Here is a 13557-nt window from a genome sequence, read left to right on the forward strand (position 1 = left end):
CGGCCGCGGAGAGCGGCTGAAATGCCTGTTCTTCAGGCCGGGCGAGCGGGAGACTGACGCGATTCACCTCGTCCCGTCGTCCGTCGGTTGGAGCACGGCCTCAAGCGCCTAGGCTGCAGTTCGCTGCTGCTTCCTCAGGCACAGCCCTCGTCGGGGTGGTTCTGCATCCCCCACCCAAGTAGGGGGGACTCCTGCTCCGGAGGAGGGGGACGGAGAGCCGCTGCGGCGGCGGGCGGGCCGCCTGGGCCCCGGGGACGGGCGCCCGGCAGGAGGAGCGGCGGAGTCCACGGCGGCGCCGCCACAGTCGCGAGCGTGCGAGCGCGGCGCCAGCGAGCGCGGCCCTGAGGCGGCGACGGCGGCGGAGGCAGGTGAGTGGCAGCGGCGGCGGCGGCGGCGGCGGCGGGAGCCTCGCGGTGGGTGCAGCTGTCACGAGCCGCGCGGCCGCGGCGGCCCTAGGGGGCGGGGAGCAGCTGGCGCCCTCCGCCGGGGCTCTCCTTTCTCTGGGACCCATCTCCCGCTGCCACTTTCCGCGAGTTCCCCTGCTGGCCTGGCGCGGCTGCAGGGGGCGGAGGTCGCAGCTGTCACGGCACCAGCTGGGGGCTGCTCCCGGGCGAGCGACGCGCTGCAGAGCGCCGTCCCTGCGGCGCACTCCAGTTGCCCTAGTTAGCGGAGTGCGAGCATCCGCGGAGGGCGCGCGGCCGCGGGCCGGGTGGGGAGCGGGCGCCCCGAGCCACCGCCGAAAGGGGGAGCCGGAAGTAGGCGCGGGCGCCCCTCGGCCCCGACGAGCAAGCACGGTGACCTTGGCCAGCCCGTCAGCCTGTCTGAGTCTTGTTCGCCCGGACAGCGAAATGGGGGCGCCCTAGGCATGCCTTTCCGTTCGTTCAGCTTTCGACGGCCCCTTTGCCTAGCCCGGTTGCACTTGCCTTTCTCCCCCTGGGACTAGGTCTTCGGAGGTAGGAATGGGCGGATAAAGGAGATTTTCCTCTTGTGGCTGGGATTTGGTCCCTTGCAGGGTTCTGCCGAAAGGACCTAAAAAAGGAAGCAACCCACGTTGATCAAAGAATTGGAGGTAGATCTGGTTCGTGGTCAGTGATGGAACTTGAGCTCTCCATAGTCGCTTGGAAGAGACTCAGAGAAACTGGACACCAGGGTCCTCAGTACTTAACCACTCCTCTGCGGTGGCCCCCCCTTTTTTATTTTAAATTATTTGTATATGCATTTTTTTTTTTTTTGCAGTCACTCCCATGGGTCGGACACCCTCTTGTCTGACGATGTTAGAGGGAGACTGGGATTGACTGAAGAGTTTGATAGCAAGGAAAACTTTTAAGCTGGGCAGTACCTATTAACCTCTCTGGCTCAGCTATTGTCGTTCTTTATAGAGGCACTCTAGAGGCGAGGCAGGTGTCCTTGTGGAAAAGGTGACTTTTTTTCCTCCTCCTTTTTGTCTTTTGAAACATTAAGTTTTTAATGTGAAGTATGATGTTGGCCAGTAAGGAGTTAGTGGGTGAATCGAAGTCCCAGCACCCTGTGTGATTGACAAGAGGAATCTCTGATGATTTGAGACTTTCACTTCAGCCATGAAGAAATCTTGTTTCTGTGCAAGACAGGACTGCAGTGAGACCTGGATGTTGTAGATGCCTGGGAGTGGATACCAAGGGTTAAATTTCTTTGAGGTTTGCTTCCCCTTCTGGAATTGGTTGGAGGTTAGTCTTGAAAAAAAAAAAAAAAAAAAAAAAAAAAAAAAGTTGGCCAAAGGGACCTCTATGTTACTGTAGGAAGGGGTCGGGTTTCTTCATTTTGGGAATAAGGTGAAAAAAAAAAGTATTTGCGTATTTGCTTGGGTCTTTGACTCTCGAGCTAGAGATAGTTTTGGGTTAAAGGTAGCCGTGGGATTTGATTCAGTTTCATAAATAGGTATTCCTCGAGTAATTTGTCACAAGGTAGGTAAAATGGAAGTGTTTCTATTTGATCTCCTGTACTTTGTGGAAAGGTCCAAGTTGGTTCTGTGACCTAAACTCTGCAATGTCTTCTCTCCAGTTCTTATACAGATTTTGGGAGCTTGGAGAGAAAATAAAGGCCCACTTGTAAGAGTCAGTATTTGGTTTGGTTTTTTTTTCCCAGACGCTTTATGTTAATCTATTACACGTATTTAATTCACACTGAACTTTGGTTTATAGATGCAAAGCTTGAATTTTACATAATTTACAGTTAATCTCTTCCTTATTTCTGAGAAAATTTATAGGGTTGTGTTGATAAAGTTGCTCTTTTGTGTGTGGTTTAAGCCAAGGGAATGCTTTCAGATCTACAATTTTGGGAAAGTGGTTTTATTGAAAGAAAGAAAATAAAAAAGCTTCATGGAACTAATGATGAGGGCTCACTTAAATTGGGATTATATGGACAATGCATTTTTTTTCTTGTCCTTTCTGCCAACATTTGTTTCTATTTCTCCCCCAGTTCCAGAATTTCATTTCTAGAAATCTGGGCTGGAAACAGAAGCAGCAGTTTGTATAATCCTAAGAACTTGCTTATGCCAGGAAGCTGTAAGGGCAACATGAAGTGAGTGTGATGTAAAGATACTGTTACTACTGAAGACATTTATTTGACTGCTAAAGGAGTTCATGCCCACTCTGTATTTTTGCTGAATTTCCCGTTTTCTGTGTATGTGTTGATCTTTCAGTGGGCAGAGGATTAGGTTGCTATGGTGCTGACTGTTGTATACTGTGAAAATGTTGGCAAAATTTTATGCTTCTAACTCTATAATGAAGGGTGGTAAACATGTCTGAATAACTTAAATATGTTGTTCCCAGGATGGAATGTTCTCTGCATGTCCTCTTGATCCTGCTAACCCAGTGAGCCATCTTCACCAGGACTAAATGTTGAGTAAGTGATGAGGGTGGTGGAGAGGTGCTGAAAGGTAGAGTGGGAGAAGGTATTGGACATCCCTGGAAAATCTTTTTGTTCCAATCAGACTATGTACAGGGTTGTACTTCTAATAGTTTCTCAAGGACATTTTGCTGTTCAGTTGTCATCAGTTTCACACATCTTCTCTCGGGCAGCACTGTCTCTGTTTCTTGTTTCAGTTTGCTCCAGTTTTTTTACGGAGTTCAAGTTGTTGGATATTTTGTTGAACATTTTACAGAGTTGGTTGGCCTTATGCTATGGCCTGTCTTGGGTTTTGTTTTAGGTATGGGAGTATGGGAGGTCAGCCTGGGCACATAAGACTGGGCAGGATTTCTAAGTTATGCATATAGGACATCCCCAGGATGCTTATTAGTGTCTTGGCATTGATAGTCACAGTAATTCTCAGGGGGCCAGCTATTATTTTTCTGGCAGAGGTCCACAATCATTGTGGTGGGTGTTTTTCCACATTACCTGCAAATACTAGCTGCTAAGATGGGTGTGCAATTAGATAAAATGTTTAAGTTTCAGGAGTAGGACTACATAGCCCTCTATCTGGTCTGGGTTACAGAACTGTACAGAATTGTCTCCACTTTTATAACTCTCCTCATTCCTATAAATTAGACCATAGAAATAGATTTCTTTATTGTGTCTGTCATGCTAACCAGTCATTCAATTCACCCTTTTGTCACTGGCCATTGAGGACAGGTCTTGTAGTCTCTGACTTTTTTTTCTTGCCCTTGGAAATGATGTTTAAGCATTTTAAACTTTCTCTTTATATTTGAGTTAGACTGTGTGCTTACTTCTTATTATATGGTGTTAGGTCATAAAATGGCCTGGTGTCAGCTGGGTACTATTCTTAGTTACTTAATTTAAGGATATGCAACTTTTTTTTCCTATAGCCTAGTATAGTTTTGGGAATGGTTTGTGAGTGTGTGGTATTTGAGTTACTATAGAACATAGAAATGATTATATTTTTTCTGGACATACAGCTTAATATAGGAAGTCATTATAAAACACTGACATCAATTATGTAAGTCTTGTTCCACTTGTGCAACTAAAGGAGGTGGTATCTCCATTTCCTCCCTGAACTCACACATAGCAGAATGTTTTTATTTCCTTTCTTATTTATCTTGTGATAAGGAGTGGTGAATCCAGGACTTTCTGAATGCCAGGCAAGTATTCCCCACCCAGTTGAGCCCCAAATTCTTTCTCATTTTTGACATTGAGGCATTTGTGCTGAGTTGAGTCCTCCTGCTTCAGCCTCCTCATATCTGACATGTATCAGTGTGCTCAGCTCACAGAACAGTACTTCTGAGATTCTTTGAAGTGACAGGCTTTGTTAGTGTAGTCATCATATTTAATGACAAGTAGCTAATACCAAAATAGATGCAGTCATTCTTTAGTGTTTGGGAAGAAGACTTGAAGTTAATCAGTCTAGTCATGCTCATCTTAGATAGATTTTTTTTCTGCCCTCCCATAACATATTTCAGTGAGGATGGGAGGGGGATTGATGTTACTGAGTGGCCCTGCTAGGAACAGAGATCAAACTGATAAAACAGGTGCAAGGGTAGCGGTGTAATACCACCAGTCCAGTCAGAATCCTAACAGTAGATTATCTGATGTTCCCACAGTGATGCTTTAGACAACATTTGTTTATTTATTTGCACATGTATGTGTGTGGTCACACTCTTGCTGTAACACATGTGCCTAAATCAGAGGACAACTTTGGGGAGTTGATTTTCTCTTACAATGTGAGTTTTGGAGATGGGACTCAGATCACCAGGCTTTTCAGCAAGCACCTTTTACCCACCAAACCATCTTACGGCTGACCTGGCTGCTTTATTTTTGTCCTTTTTGTTTATAGTTTTTTACCAATTGGTTTGTAACTTTGAGGCAATTTTAAAAGTTGTTTTAGAAGTAGAACTTTGACTTTAGTCAGAGGCAGGGTTGGGTCATGGCTCTTCCAGATTCCTAGTTCGTGTAACCTCAGGTATTTAAATAAACCTTAGGTTTTCATATTTACAATTGGAATAATGTACTTACTCATATCATTGTGCTTTTAAAAATTAAGGTAAGTAACATTGTTTAACTATGATCTGGCATGTAGTAAAACATTGACATTATTTAGCAAATGATAGTCTACTCCTAACCCATCACCAGGGCTCTGATTCTTCTTACTTTTTGGGCTAGTCTCCTGGTTTGTTTTTTTTTTTTTTTTTGTTTTCCCTTGTTGATTAACCTGGTCCCTGGTCACTTGAATGGGGAGTAATAGGAGTCACTGTGACAGTCTGAATTTCTTTGCCGTTGGTGAGTTATTGGTCAGATTCCACTTTGCCCTTTTGTGCCACTAATTTGTAGATTTAGAGCTATTTGCCTGCATGCATTTGCCTCTCTAATTTATTCTACACATAACTACTGAAAGAATATCTTTCTAAATGTCATTGATGTTTTTAGTGAATATTCTACAAATTCATCAAACCCTGAGACATTTAAATGGAGTCTCTTACTTCCCATTCCAGCAACTTCGATGTAGATAACATGCAGAAATGCTCTGTAGCCTGTAAAATGCTACATAAGTGAAGAAAGTATTGAATCTCCCAGAATCTGGTCCAGGGTTATAGTAAGACCCTGTCACTAAAAATAGTCAAATAGTCACTAGAGACATCTTGCTTCTTAGCTTACATGATTCATTTTCTTTACTTAAGTTCTGTTTTCTTTTCTTCTGTGTTCTCTTGATCTTCAGAACCACTACTCCCCAGTTGATTTGCACTCCCTTAACATCAGTGACTGTTCTATATAATCCACGTCCCTCCCTCCCTCCCTCCCTCCCTTCTTTCTTCCTTCCTTCCTTCCTTCCTTCCTTCCTTCCTTCCTTTCTTTCTTTCTTTCTTTCTTTCTTTCTTTCTTTCCCTGCCTCTCTCTACCCCCTCACTACCTCCCTAATTGCTCTGGAAAAATCCTTGAGATTGAATGAATCACAGTATTAAGAGTAGAATAGCTCTGAGGGTTATTTAGAATAACCTCCTTAATATTATAGAGGAGATGACTAAGTCCACACCAAAGTTTTTGGTTACTGAGATTTAAAACTTTAGGAATTCTAGTAAACTTTGAAGTAATCTATGAGCTAAGGAAGGAGTAACTATAGTTTGCCCACTGTTATTCTTAGACCAACCAGCCATTTATAGGAATACCCAAAAGGGGTGGTGATGTAGCTTAGTGGCTGAGTGTTTGCCTAGCTTACATGGGGCCTATGTCCAGTCCTCATTATTGGTGGGGGTGAAGAGGGTAAATATTAAAAAAAATTGTTTCTGTATTGACTGTGTGGAGTTTTTTCTTGTCATCTTTCACTAAATAATACAGTGTGATGAAATCTAAAAGCCTTGATACTGCATAGACTCTATAAATAATCTAGAAGCACTTTAAAGAATTCACCATTTTATGTATGGCACTTGAACACCTATAGACTTCACAGGTGTCTGGAATCAGTCTCTCACAAATATTGAGAGTCAAATTCATTTTAACTGGGAAGTAATTAAGACCATTTCTCCTCAAAAAAAAAAATTTTTTTTTGAGAGAAATACCTGCTTTTCTTGCATTGCCCTCATTGAATATAGTCTCTGAGCCAGGTATTATGTTAACTCTCCAAACTACATTTTATAAATGAGGAAATAAGGTTCAGGGAAGTTAAGTGGCTGGTTAAGATCACACAGCTTGTAGGTGCTAAGAATGGCATTTGAGCCTAAGGACAGCCAACTGAAGTCACAGACATACCTTTAAACTGGCATCTATCCAAGAATATTTGCCACACTTGGCTACATTATAACCCTCTTTGGGTTCTGTACAGATGCTGCAGACACTCCTGCAACTTTCTTTCTGGTGACCATGTATACACCAGGCACTTAATGAAAGTGTCACTTTAAGATTCTTGTGCTTTCTGGTCTCACCTTTGTACTTTAGTAATGTTGATTCTTTTGTGCTTCTGTCCAGGGGAGCTTATCTTTGAATGGGCTGGTTTTGGAGTCTTAGCAATAAAATTCTGCCTCTTAAGTTTTGATAATGTTTAAATAAAGCTTAAGGTATTTTCTTTCATTTGGAACAAATTGTTTGATCATTCTCTGTGTTTGCAATGTGGTTTGAACATTCACTTTTACTCTGACTGTGTTAATTATTATATCTTAAAATTTTGGTTTGTCTATATGGTTGAAATAGTTATATATTTCTATTATCAATCATAGAGTTCATTGTTTTTATATATATATATTTAAATGTATCACACCATATTTGATCAGATAGTTGAAGGGTAAAATGCCCTTGGTTTTTGTAATGTATAATACTGGCTTTACTTTGGCAAGTTTGATTGGAGGAAATCAGGGAAAAGTTATTTGTTCTACAAATTTCCAGTTATACCTCCTTCTCTACTTTAGATGGTACAGGAAGTCTGAAATTGATTATAAGTAGCTACTTGGCTATCCACTGAAGCTATGGTTACATGAGTACATTGTTCAAGGTGCTGTGCTGTTAAAAGATAAAGAAGTGAAGCAATAACATAGACATTCTATTCTAAGGCGATTGTGACCTATGAGAAGTGATAAGACCACAGAATACCTGCAATAGTAATTAAATGTGACGAGTGCTATGAGAAGCATGCTAGGACGGCAGTGTGCTTGAGGGTCCAGGGAGAGAGAGCAGCTCACTCATGTGAGAGAGTCAAGGCAGGTCTCATGGTGGGCTTGCTGGTGAATGGGCACTGGAGCCTTGGTGTGATTTCTGCAAGGGTGGGATGAGGAGAGCGGTGTACTCAGAAAGATTTAATGGGAGAGAAGCAAGGGCAGGAAAGCTTGGGTTTCTTTGGACATGATGAGGGGACTGTGTGAAGAAAAGAAGAGTGTCAACCTAAGTGGGAGCACGAAGTAGACATTCAAATCATGTGATGCTGAACAGCTTCTAATGGAAGGGGATCGTGTGAACAGTATGTAGTAAGTATGTAAAATCTGGATGAGAATGAGAAATGTCAATTTTCCAAATTTATATGGATCTTTTCTTGGCAGGTTTTTATACCCCAAGTTTTATATTTTCAAAGTTTTTGAAGTAATTCCATGTGTAAGGCTTACCACATTGGGAACCTATTCTCACACACACACACACACACACACACACACACACACACACACACACACACACACATTTAAAAAACAGATCATGTATTTTTTTTTAATAGAAGTTAGTATAAAATCTTTTTTTTTTTGCCACCTTATACTGTTTATCTTTTAAAGCAGCAGCTAGTCTTTCAGACAGTACACTATCATTTGACATTTAAAAAATTATTCTTTTATTTGTTTGTGTGTGGGTGTTTTGCCTGCATGTATGTCTGTGTGCAGTCACCCACCACGTATATGTATGGTGCACTCAGAGGCCAGAAGTGGGTTGGAACTGGAGTTACAGATAGTTTTTAACCTGTCATGTAGATGCTGGGAATTGAACCAGGATCCTTCTGGAAGAGACCTCAGTGTTCTTTTTCTTTTATTATTGTTTAATTTTACATTATCAATCTCAGCCTTTCCTCCCCTCATCCTGCTCCCCCCACCTTCTCCTTACCCACACCCCATCTGCTGTTCAAAGAGGGTATGGCCTCCTGTGCAGAAGTCAGTGAAGTCTGTCTCATCACCACCATGAGGCCTGACCAAATCCCTTCCCCCTGTGTCTGTACTGAACAAGGTATCTCTCCATAGGAAATGGGCTCCAAAAGCTAGTTCATGCACTAGGGATAGATCCTGGACCCACTGCCAGGGACCTCATAAACTGCCCAATTCATCCACTGTCACCTGCATTCAAGGGTTCTGTTTAGGTCCTGTGTAAGTCAATCTGAGGTCAATTAGCTCTCACTAGCTTGGTTCAGTTGTTTCTGTGGGTTTCTTCATCACAGAGACCTCAGTGTTTTTAACCAATGATCTGAAGTCTCTCCAGTCCTTAGTTTACCACACGTGCACACAGGATCTCACTGGGTAACCCTGGCTGGCCTGGAACTTATTTTGTGGACTAAGCTGGCTTGAACTTAAGAGATTCTGATGTCTCTGCCTCCTGAGTGCTAGGATTAAAGGTGTGTGCAACCTTGACCTAGCTTCATTTGACATTTTTACATTTTTGGTTGTGAGCCTAGCCTTTAATGGCTGAGCCACTTCTCCAGCCCTCATTTTTAAACTGATGTGGTAGCATTGTTTTTTAATGCAAAAATTTCCTCTCCTTGCGTAAATACATCTGATTGTATAAGTAATATTGGTTATACAAGTGGGAAACTCCCAGCTCTCGATAATTAATGATTTTTTTTTTTTTTTTGTGCTCTACTGTGTTCCAAAAAGGACTTAAGAATATCATTAAGTTTTAGGACCTTGATCATTGAGATGGCTCAGTAAGTAAATGTGCTTGTTCTCAAACCCGACAACTGGAGAAGAGAACCAACTTCCACACATCATCTTCTGACCTCCACTTGATGCTGTGACATGGACACACACATATATATACATACATAAATAAATGCATGTACTTTGAAATAAAAGAGTCTTGGACCTTGTTACAGCTCTATATATTCAATTAATGCCTTAGCTAGGTGTACATTGAGATAACGGTGTTGAAGGCAGCTGTGCTCACAGAATGTGCTGTGATCTGTGTCTTTTGCCAAATTGGCAGTGTTTTAAGTATGGTTACAATATAGTTGGAGTACCTTTAAAGGCAATTATACAAGGGTAATTGGTTGGAAGGCACTGATAAAGGGTTTTAGCACAAGACACTGATGTAGGACAGTGTCTCTAAAGTCATATTTACAACATTCTGTTTGGGAGATGCAAGAAATATAGAGGTCTGTGAGCAAGGTCTTTCAATTTCAGTCTTCTGTGATATTGTGCAGTTTAGGGAGGCTTGAGTAAAGAGAATCTTAGACTACTGACACCACCTTGTACTGCAGTAGAGAGTCACCATGCAGCTCTGTAGTTCATAGAGATTGACTGGTTATCTCAAGGCAGAGATTTAAGAAGGTCTAACTTGATGACGATTTCGTCCACAAAAAGACAAATATGATTTGCTGACATTTTCTGTGATACATGATTGTATGTGGTATGCAGTCCATCAAATAAGGACACTTAATCTGCTCATTTTCAATAATGGCACTTCTTAACAGTGACTCAAAAAACTAATTACCTTTTGGAAGAAAACAGTTCAGTGCTGTAGAGAGAGGATATTGAAAATGGTGTTTAGAAGCATTTCCGTCCTATTGGATTTAATTGCTGGTAATGATGAGTGTTAATTTGAAGAACTTTTTTTTACATGAACACTTGAATTCATGAACGAAGTTTCCTAACCTGTACAAAACCTTGTAAAAGAGACATTTTAGTGGTTTTGGGCCCATCTGCTGAAAATATAAAAAGGTAATTTCATCTGATTAGCTTGTAAGAACAACTGATTGCCATCAGGAAATATGGAAATTCAGTAGCTGATTTTTAGCAAAAAGCCTTTGCATAAATGGTGAGTGGAATTGCAATTGAATATCATGTTTTATTCAGTGCAACCAGTAATGGAGTTCTTCTTTGGGTTTTGTTCATCTTTGCAAAGTATGTTTTTCAGCTGTGCTAACCATTAAAACCAAGAAAAATAGTTGTTTATTATAAGAATTTAGGGATATTTAGGGATAGAGCCTCAAGCTGTAGTATTAAAGAAAGTATGAATGCAAGATTAAAAACAAAAAAACAAACATGTTTAGTTGTAGAACTGTCAAAAAAGTAGTGGAATGGATTATAGTATTTATTAGAAATGGGCACATAGCTTTTATGAATCAGTGAGTAAAGTAATTATTTAAAATTGCTAGTTTGTTGTAATTGAAGATTCTTAAATTTATATTTTGTATATGTTTTATAAAGCACATAATTTATCAGTTTGGTATGCAGTGTGTATATATTATAAATAGACGTGTGATTTCTACTAAAAAACTTTAAAGCCATGGGCTATATAATAAAAATAGTTACTACTATTCCATAGCAAAGGTTCTTAACTTGAAGTTCATGGGCAGATTGGCTTTAGTCTGTAAACACTTTATCTGTAAAACTTTTCAAGTTTATAATTTCTCTGTGAGAGGGTCTACAGATCTCACTAAATTCCAGAGAGGATCCATCATCTCCTTTGTTGTTGAGGACAGGGACCTCCGTAACACCATTCGTCCAGTTTTACCCTCTTGCCAAGTTTAATGGATATATCTGATGTCAGTATTCAAGCCCGCAGTATGACTGGTTTTGCAGTTTTTCCATTTTGCAATAAATGTGATTGCAAATGCCTTTGGCCTTTACAGGTGTTTGAGCTGTGTTGCACAACTGTCTGGTTCTACATTATTTGGTTTCTTTTATATATAATTTCTCCCTCAAGCCTTCTCCAATTTTACAAAAGTACGAATGAGGACATAGGGGTGTGTGTGTGTGTGTGTGTGTGTGTGTTTATGTAGGAAGTTCTGCTGAATGGGTTGGGATTCAGAATTGCTAGAACTGCTGCTCAAAATTTGAAAACCAAAGAAAAAGAAATCTGAGGTAACTTGGTAAGTTAATATTCTTCATATTAGAGCTCCCCTGTCATGGACCAAGCAATCAGATTCATGTTCCTTTCTGCCTCTGTCCTTACAGGTGTGGAGTAAAAGGTCCTAAGATCTCAATCAGTACTACTTTTCAGCTTGTTTGTTTGTTTTTTTAAAAAAAAAAAACATATTCCTTACATGAGAAGGTATTTTCTCATTGAATACCCATTGTGGAACCATACTAAAAACTTTCTGAGTTCTGTGGGCTTCTTATCTGGTCCCTTCTTTCCCACTGTAATTTTAATTCAGGCTTAATTACTAAAGGTCCTGTAATCCATAGTGAGTTCCTTCTTTGATTGTTTCTTTTTATTTTATTTTCAGTATATTTATTTAGGTCCAGAGAGATGGTAGGGCAGTTAAGAATGTTGGCTGTTCTTACAGAGGACCCAGGTTTGGTTCCCAGTACCTTCATGGTAGCTCACAACCGTCTGTAGCTCCTGTTTCTGGAGAATCAGTGCCTTCTCCTGACCTCCCCCAAGCACTGAGCATGCACACAATACACTTACATGCAGGCAAAACATTCATATAAAATAAAGCTAAATCTTAAATAAAAATTATTTACTTGTGTGTGTTGTATGCCATATGTGTACACATGGCACATGTGTGCCTGTACTTACATGTGATGGTCAGAGGACTAGGAGTTGGTTTTCTCTTTCTACCACGTGGGTCCCAGGAATGGAATTCACATCATCGGACTCGGCAATTAAGTACTTTTTACTTGATAAGCCATCTTAAAGCCTCCTCCTTTAGTTTTTTTGTGTTTTTTTTTTTTTTGCTTTGATATTTGGGGGCAGGTGTGTAGTATTCCTGTATGTGAGTGCATGTATGTGTGTGCACATGCTTCTGTGCATGTGTGTGAGTGCAGGGCGTGCATGTAGAGGCCAGAAGCCAGAGGTTGATGTCTGTTGTTTGCCTTGGTCAACCTCCACCTCCTTAGAAATTGAGACAGGGTTTCTCAGAGTTCCTGGCCAGCCTGGTGTTTACTTGGGTGCTGAGGAGTTTGGCATGAATGCTTGTGCTTTTACCCATTGAGCCACCTCTCCAGCTCTATCATGCTAATTTTTACTTGTGTTTTCATTGCTGAAAATCCTTCCATGGTCCTCATTACTATCAAAATAAAGTTGTTGCACAGCCTAGTGTTTAAAGCTTTCCAGTGTGTGGTACCACTCTATTCTCTGGCTTTATTTTCAATTAGTCTCCATAATAGTATGAAATGAAACTGTTGGCTTATTGTCCCCTAAATATCCTCTTCCTTCCTTCCTTCCTTCCTTCCTTCCTTCCTTCTTTTCTTCCTTCCTTCCTTCCTTCCTTCATTTCTTTCTTTTTTGTAATATTCTCCCTTATTCTAATGTGTACTCCGGAATCACACTTAACTCTTTAAAACATCACCCAGATTTCTCAGTTCCTGTGAATTTAAAACATAAAGGCAACAAATTCCTTTTGTGAACTTTTTTGCTTCTCAAACTCATTTGATAGTGTGTGTGTGTTGTCTGTGTGAATTTTTTGTCAACCCATATTATGGTATAAAATGAGTAAAAAGTTTCATATTTTATATTTTGTCCTCTGTGATGTCTTAGACTCAAAAATTTTAGCAAATACTGATTAACTCATAATGCTACTTATTAATGTATTTAAGGTGTGTATGTTTCTGGAATACTCATAGATAATATATTCTAGGGATTCTTCTTGTTGATTTCAAGACATTTAGTAAATTGAAAACTGAATATTATATAGAGGACATGTTTACAGTGTAAGACATTGACTATAAAGGGTGATGCTGAAATGTCTGTATGTGGTAATGCATGCTGGTGCTTAGGAGGCTGAGACAGGAAGATTTTAAGTTTGAGGCTAGTCTGGGCAACTAAGCAAAACCTTGTTTCAATATTTTGTAAAAGGTGACAGTGGCTAGGGATATAGCTCATTGGAAGACTACTTGTTAAACATGTATTAGGCCTTGGGTGCAATTGCTAGAACTGCTGCTCAAAATTTGAAAACCAAAGAAAAAGAAATCTGAGGTAACTTGGTAAGTTAATATTCTTCATATTAGA

At 40.6% G+C, this 13557-nt stretch overlaps 1 protein-coding gene across 7 annotated transcripts in view; it reads left to right on the forward strand.

Annotated features, from left to right (window-relative positions):
* The first annotated feature begins 218 nt into the window (after positions 1–218).
* Ncoa1 (nuclear receptor coactivator 1) overlaps positions 219–13557 on the forward strand; it is a 204918-nt gene continuing 191579 nt past the window's right edge. For 5 of the 7 annotated variants that reach the window (XM_051181712.1, XM_051181717.1, XM_051181715.1 and 2 more), the window contains exon 1: positions 219–368. The gene's annotated coding sequence lies outside the window, so the exon portion shown is untranslated. Of the gene's footprint in view, positions 369–783; positions 954–2807; positions 2881–13557 lie in introns of those variants that run through there. The other 2 variants (XM_051181713.1, XM_051181716.1) reach the window with 2 other exon arrangements.

Source organism: Phodopus roborovskii, unplaced genomic scaffold (genome assembly GCF_943737965.1).
Source record: "Phodopus roborovskii unplaced genomic scaffold, PHOROB, whole genome shotgun sequence".
Classification (NCBI taxonomy): Eukaryota; Metazoa; Chordata; class Mammalia; order Rodentia; family Cricetidae; genus Phodopus; species Phodopus roborovskii.